The sequence below is a fragment of the Rhipicephalus microplus genome, chromosome 4 (genome assembly GCF_043290135.1).
Source record: "Rhipicephalus microplus isolate Deutch F79 chromosome 4, USDA_Rmic, whole genome shotgun sequence".
NCBI lineage: Eukaryota > Metazoa > Arthropoda > Arachnida > Ixodida > Ixodidae > Rhipicephalus > Rhipicephalus microplus.
The window spans coordinates 212,022,817-212,029,661 of NC_134703.1; the positions used below are offsets into that span (position 1 = coordinate 212,022,817).

A 6,845-nucleotide genomic window follows, 5' to 3' on the forward strand; every position below is an offset into this window, starting at 1 on the left:
ATAGTATTTTATATTGTAGAAACTGCATTTCAAATGGATTGCCATTTTTACGTCCCGTATTGTGCTTTTTGTGCATGGATTGAACTGACTGGCACCTGAATTCAAGCCATTGGCGATTGGATTAAACATGGTGGCACTTGGATTAAAATCACTGGCACGTGGCCTGATTGAGTTGGCACTTGGATTAAATATGTTGGGGCTTGGATTAAATGTTTGGCACATGAATTAAAGAGGTTGGCGCTCAGATTATTTCAATGGCGTGCAGATTGTCTAAGCTGCCACTTGGATCAAAGTGAGCGGGAAAACCTGTAGTTTCCTATGGAACTTCTGTAACTACTTTTGGAGACATTTCTGAATTCGCATAGTGTAAGTAATGACACAATAGCAAATAGCTCCATTAAGCTGGTCCAAAAAGAAAGTTGTACCAGGACAGAAATTATTTGTGACAAAAACAAAAGTAAACAATACTGCACAGACTAAGCCACAGGAGAGGGCTTTTGTGGTTCTTGTGGGCATTTATAGAAATCACCTACATGCTCTCACCATCATCATCACACATTTGGCTATGAATTCTATCTTTCCCATGGGACACCATCATTGTGGGTGAAGTGTGCCTGTTCTGTGCATTTCACTCAGGCTAAATAAGCGTTTCTCAAGCTAAAACAAGTGCCCACACCATAGGTCGCACAGCTTGTGGAACTCTTTCAGGCTCATTCATGAAATATATCAGTCTGTTCAATTTGCCTGCACCACGTGAACCAGTTCACGATGTTCTGCGTCTTGCCATTCGTTTCAGCGGTGCAGCATTGACAACCTCTGAACCCTGCCATTCATTTCTAAAGGTGCAGAAGGGGTACAACGCTGGTTCACAATTTTCCCGCCTCTCCCACACTGACAGTGCCGGCTTGGTGCAGCCGCGCGTGCAGCTGAGCAGACGATGCAATACTTTGGTGTAGGCACCCTACCTGCCTCCACTAACACGATGTGTTTTTTGCTAAGAAGTTTGTGCCTCATAAACTGTATGCATAATCATTTGGCCATCGGTCAGTGTTACCTTAACGGTGTTAACTAAGTGAACAGAAATAAGGCCTGCATCAGCACATCGTCATTCGTTTTGGGTGTTGCACTGTGCCTGCACCACTGAACTTGCGCTTCACAATTTCTGAACTTTGCATGCACAGCCGTGAACCGGTTTCAATTGGTGCAGGTAAATCAAATGCACCTTGTATATTGAACTTTCCACTCATTGTACTCAGACACAAATTTTTTTCTGAGCTAAACTCACCCTAATTCTCGTTCACATATATTTATTTATTTAACAATACTGTAAGCCTTTGTACAGGCCCATACAGGTTCTTAAGCCGGACTCACTCAGACTCAAACGCACCAAAACATTACTCAACCGCACACACTCAGCCTCAGACTCACGGCTGGACCTGAGTGTGAGTGAGTACTACTGGGTCAACTCATGAGTTCATCAGAATAGAATTAGCTTCTTTGATTGTGGTGTCAATGCTCTTTAACACCAATATCGTGTGTAATCGGTGCTCTTCTTGTAGCCGCTTCACACAGCATCTTCGAAAACGAGTTCCGAGTGCTTCCAAACCAGTAAAGTCATTTTTCTTGGAGGAGACGTTAAAATATAATAGTCGAGAAATTCCCTGGAAGACTTAGTTTGGGACTGCCAAGGCGCCCCCTTGTATAATTCAAACGTCTAATTAATAAATATTGAAACGGTGTATGAAAAACACTGCTTTGGAATACCTATGAATAGATGTGAGTATAAATGTGAATCTAGGTAAGGCTGAGTAATGCTGAAAATGTCTAGGTGGCACCTCAAGTCGGCAAAAGAAAGTGGAACTCACTCAAGAAATATATTTTGCACTTTAGACTCACTCGGACTCAGACTCTCCAAAATTTTGCTTAGCCGAACCCGCTCGGACTCACACTCACTAAAATTTTCTTCAAACAAACTCTGTCGGACTTCGACTCACAAAAATAGTGCTTATCCAGACTCAGACTCATAATGTGAGTCTGAGTGAGTCCGTGTGAGTTGGCCAATGAGTGAGTTCGTGGACCTATTGCCCGAACTCTCTCCTCTTTTTAAAATACTGGTAACAGATGCAAACTTACACTTGTCTTCAACCTTGAAACTTACCATAAATGTTACTGCTCTCTATAGTTTATTAAAAAGCAAATAGCGAACTCAAATTCAATAGAAAATTATTAGCCAAGGCTATTAATATTTTTAGATTCACCCACGAAAATTGTTCTCACAACATCCACGACTTTTCAATGCCTTTATAACTATGGACAGCTTTCAACTTTGTTGCATTGTCTGCCAGGCCCCACAGGTACTCATGTGTGACAATTCGAGTGCTGAGAAGGCCGCCCTGCAGCAGACATGGCCGTCAGCAAGGCAGCTTTTGTGCCATTTTCATGTGGCACAAGCGGAGTGGCGCTGGCTGACGACATCTCACAACTCTGTCGACAAAGAACAGAGGAGACGATTCATGTCTGCCTTCGAACTGGCAAGTTTTTTTGCAATCTAGTTGTAACTCTAGCTCTAAGATACGAGGTGCATTCGTTGCATCTGCACTTAGTGAACAAATTCACAATGGTCTGCTATTTTAGCATTCGTTTCATGTTTCCAAGATGATGGCGCTGGCATAGCAGCATAGGTGTATAAAAAGCGCAGCTGTCCTGCAAGGCTAGTGCATGAATCACCTTCACTTCCTCGTGATATAATTTGGAGTGTATGCCGCACAAGATGCCCTAATCTGCAGATGACAACGCAGACAGTATTTGTGTCCATTTTAATCACATTTAAAAAGTACACCAGTAAACGTCTGGTGGGTTCAAATGATTTCAAATGCCATAAAATTAGGCTTGTACAAATATTCAAATATTTTGAATATTCAAATGAATAATGCAGTAATCAAATTTGATTTGAATCGAAGTTAAATTGCTGAAAATTTTGAATTATTAAAAATGAACAAAATAGGTGTATGTAAGTCCACATGTAACACTCTGTAAAGGTCGTTTCACGGCAGTGGAGGAATGCTAAACCATGAAAGCACTTACCTAAGCATATTAAACCACATGTAAAAGTGGTTTCACTGCAGTAAATTGGTGCTAAGCCGTGAAAGCACGTAATCAAGAGAAATTCGCACTGCAGAAAGCCCCACTTCAAGGTTTTAATAAAGAATTACAATGACATCGATTCTGCTTTTTTTTGTTTTCAGTTTAAAAGCTCGTTACACAGATTTATATGCTCTAAGTAAAAAAAAATTGAAACGCAGCACATTTTACTGGCTATTACTTGGACTGTACCAAAAGTCGAATGCTGCTACAATTCGAAGTTGTTGCCACTTCCTTTGATGAAAAAAAAAATGGCCTTTGCATAGGCCCTGTTTCAATTTTTAAAGATCTGTGCAAGTTTGTTTGGCCATGACAAATATGCCCCTTTTTGTTTATAATATGCAATATATATACTATTACAATTCAATTAGATATTATTCGACCAAAATCACTATTCACTTCGAACCTAAAATTCCCTATTCGCACAAGCGTACAGAAAATGTCAGCAGCATCAACTTTTATGGACCACCGCTTGGCAATTCGTAGAGCAGACCGCGGCAATCAATTTCCAGATTACAGCGCTGCGCACCGTGCACAGCCTCCATTTCGAAAAACAATTCCCGCGCTCCTTTCCTACACCTGACCAATCCTCCTTTCATGAGCAGTGACACAAATTCGCCGATCGGCGACTTGACGAAGCACGCAGCTCATCGATTGGGTTAAACCAGTCACGACGGCAGGCTACGCTTTTTCCTCCCTTTGAAAGAGAAGGGTGGCGAGACCGCACGAAAATTTGAAACTAGCTGAAACCAATGTTCTAACCCCTGTGAATTCCTTAATAAAGCATTTGCAAAATCCTTGAGGAGGCAGCATGTTCACGGAGCAAAGGTGCACATATTTTTGATTTTTGGTCCTTGGGGGTTGTCTACTAGCCTTTTGAACTGAGGAAAGCATGTGCAGATCACAAAGTGACTTCAATGCAGACAGTGAAGCATGAATCTGTATTATGGTGCAGTTTTAAAAAAAGCGAAAATATCCAAATACGAGCACCTCATTGAAAAATTTCCTGCTATCTGCAGGTCATGTATGCAGACACAGCAGAAAAACTTGAAGCTGCCACTGCCGAAGTGAAGGCCCTACAACACGATGCCTTCGTGTCTAGAGTTCTGACATTCTTGCGCCGACAAAAAGAGTGGGTGCAGCTCTACCGTTTGGACGTGCTGACAAGGAGCCACAACACCAACAATTTCGCGGAGGCAACAATTTTGCGGAGGCAACCATACGCGTGCTCAAAGACATTATCCTGAACAGAGTCGAAGCATTTAACGCAGTCGCACTCGTAGACTCGGTGGCTCTGGTGTGGGAGAAATACTTTGAAAGCCGTATCCTCCGCCACGCCTACAGCCATGTTGCAGCCCATCAACTGCTGTACAAGCGGCTGCTGTCGAGAATGCCGAAAGACGCAGCCGAGGCCATCCAAGTGGTAGGCAAGGGACAGTACATTGTGCCTAGTGCGACCCACCCCAGCTACAGTTATGAGGTCTATGCTGACATAGGACTATGTACGTGTCTCTTTGGTAAACAAAGTGCATTTTGTAAGCACCAGGCTTTGGTGCATAAAAAGTATGGAGGACTGTTTCCGAATGCTCCGGCACTGAGTACTGACGACCGGTACCAACTGGGACAGCTGGCCCTGGGCGTGAAGTGTCCCCCCAGGATATTTTTCGAACCCTTCCAAGAGGAGGAGCCCAGCAGTAGTTCCATAACCACGGCAGGTACCAGTGCCCAGCAGGAGGAGCCAGACGAACTCCAAACAATGCAAGGCACTAGCACGCAAGACGCCACACACCTTGCACCTGTACCGTCGGTGCCTGATGCAGCCCAACTTGCTCAGGTAGGACAAGCCCCTTGAAAGGGCCCTGAAGTACTTTTCAATTAAACATAGGGAATGCTACTGAACAGTAGTCAAGGCTTCTTCTATTCCTGTAAGCATATTATTGTGCTCCACCGCACTCACGAATTTACAATTTCATATTGGTGGATGTCATCATTCTGAGGGCAATTTCAAGATTTAAACACTATTGGTGTCGTATTGTTCCATGTTTTGGACTACAGGTCACCAATTGTTGGTATTAGCAGCACTTCCACTAACAGAATAGTCAAAACAGGTGACAGGAAAACCTTAACTTAAACTGACTCCTCAGCTTGAACTTTATTCTCGAGCAGTTGTCTGCAGTTAGAGAGGAGCAAAATAAATGTGCAGTTCTTGTTGGTGCGCTTTACACTTGAAGTATATTTCATCACTTTTGGTGCAGGCCCAAGAACATGCATATGAGTTCCTGGAGGTCCAGTTGCGGCGTGTGCATTCTATGAATGCACACAATCCAGCTTACCTTGATATCGTGAAGGGCCTTGCAGAGGAGCTTGCTCGTGTTCAGAACAGCAGCGATGGGACAGGACTGATGCTGGCATTCAAGGCTACCGCTGCAGCAAGACGTCGCCGGTCCCGTCACATAAGGGTGCAACCGACCAGCACTGCTAGGCGTAGGCCAGGGCTTACAAGGGGGTCCAAGAGGGTCCCCACAGGATGCCCAGCAGTTGAGCCAGCTGCCAAGAGAGCAAAGAAGAGGCCCCATTCTTTGAGCCACAACATAGAGAAAAATGTGCCTGGTGCAAGGCTGCACTGAATGGCAGCTGCCTCCCAGCAACTGGGCTTACGACAGTTCTAGGCACAGAGCCAACTTGGTTTCAAACATCATTTCTAGGGTTTTATGTGGCGAAACGATGATATGATTGTGAAGCACACCGCAGTGGGCGACTGATGATATGTGGGGTTTAACGTCACAAAACCACCATATGATTATGAGAGACGCCGTAGTGGAGGGCTCCGGAAATTTCGACCACCTGGGGTTCTTTAGCGAGCTCCCAAATCTGGGCACACTGGCCTACACCATTTCCACCTCCATCGGAAATGTAGTCACCACAGCCGGGATTCAATGCCACGGCCTGCGGGTCAGCAGCCAAGTATTTTAGCCAGTAGACCACCGCGACGGGGCCCAGAGTGGGTGACTTCGGATCAAATTAGACCATGTGGGATTCTTTAAAGTGAACCTAAATCTATGCGAAGGAGCAGCTCATCGCCCCCGCTGCACTTGATGCTTCATCTTTGATTGAACCAAAGCGAGAACGACTCCTCGCATTAGCTGTAATATCATAACCTTACAATTGGTCACCTTAGCCACAGGCAGAAGCATTTGGCTCTGCACTACTACCTCAGTATCATGCATACAGCCTTGTCAAAGCTGATGTTAAAGAATGGTGCCCACTAACCCCACTAATCTCTTGGATCCACCAGGTGTGGCCCTCACAAGTCACAATCAGATACTCATCAATGTTGTGCAGTAACATTGTGCCATTCCACCATGAGCGACTTTTGTTTCGCCTTACCGTCAAGAGTAACGAGCTCTTCAATTGCGTTTTTTGAGTGGCGGGGGGGGGGGTTAATGTCCAAAAACCACGACACTGACAGTATTGTTATGTGCCGCTTACCTAGAAACCGAAGAAGTTAGAAGACTAGGTGGTGCCTGTCCTGGCCATTGTGGTTGTTTTTAACCGCAGTATTGTTACTATGAATATTGTAAATACACTCGTTTTCTGTCATCTCCCCGTAACATCTTTGGTGGAGGTGCTGGGCACATCAGGAGCACAACGGAACTTCGCAGCGGGCGTATTGTTCGACAGTCCATCGTGCCGGCAGACAATTT

General features: G+C 44.6%; 1 pseudogene; it reads left to right on the forward strand.

Moving 5' to 3' along the window:
- Positions 1-2,360: 2,360 nt before the first annotated feature.
- On the forward strand, positions 2,361-6,526 carry LOC142814738 (uncharacterized; annotated as a pseudogene).
- The last annotated feature ends 319 nt before the right edge of the window (positions 6,527-6,845 follow it).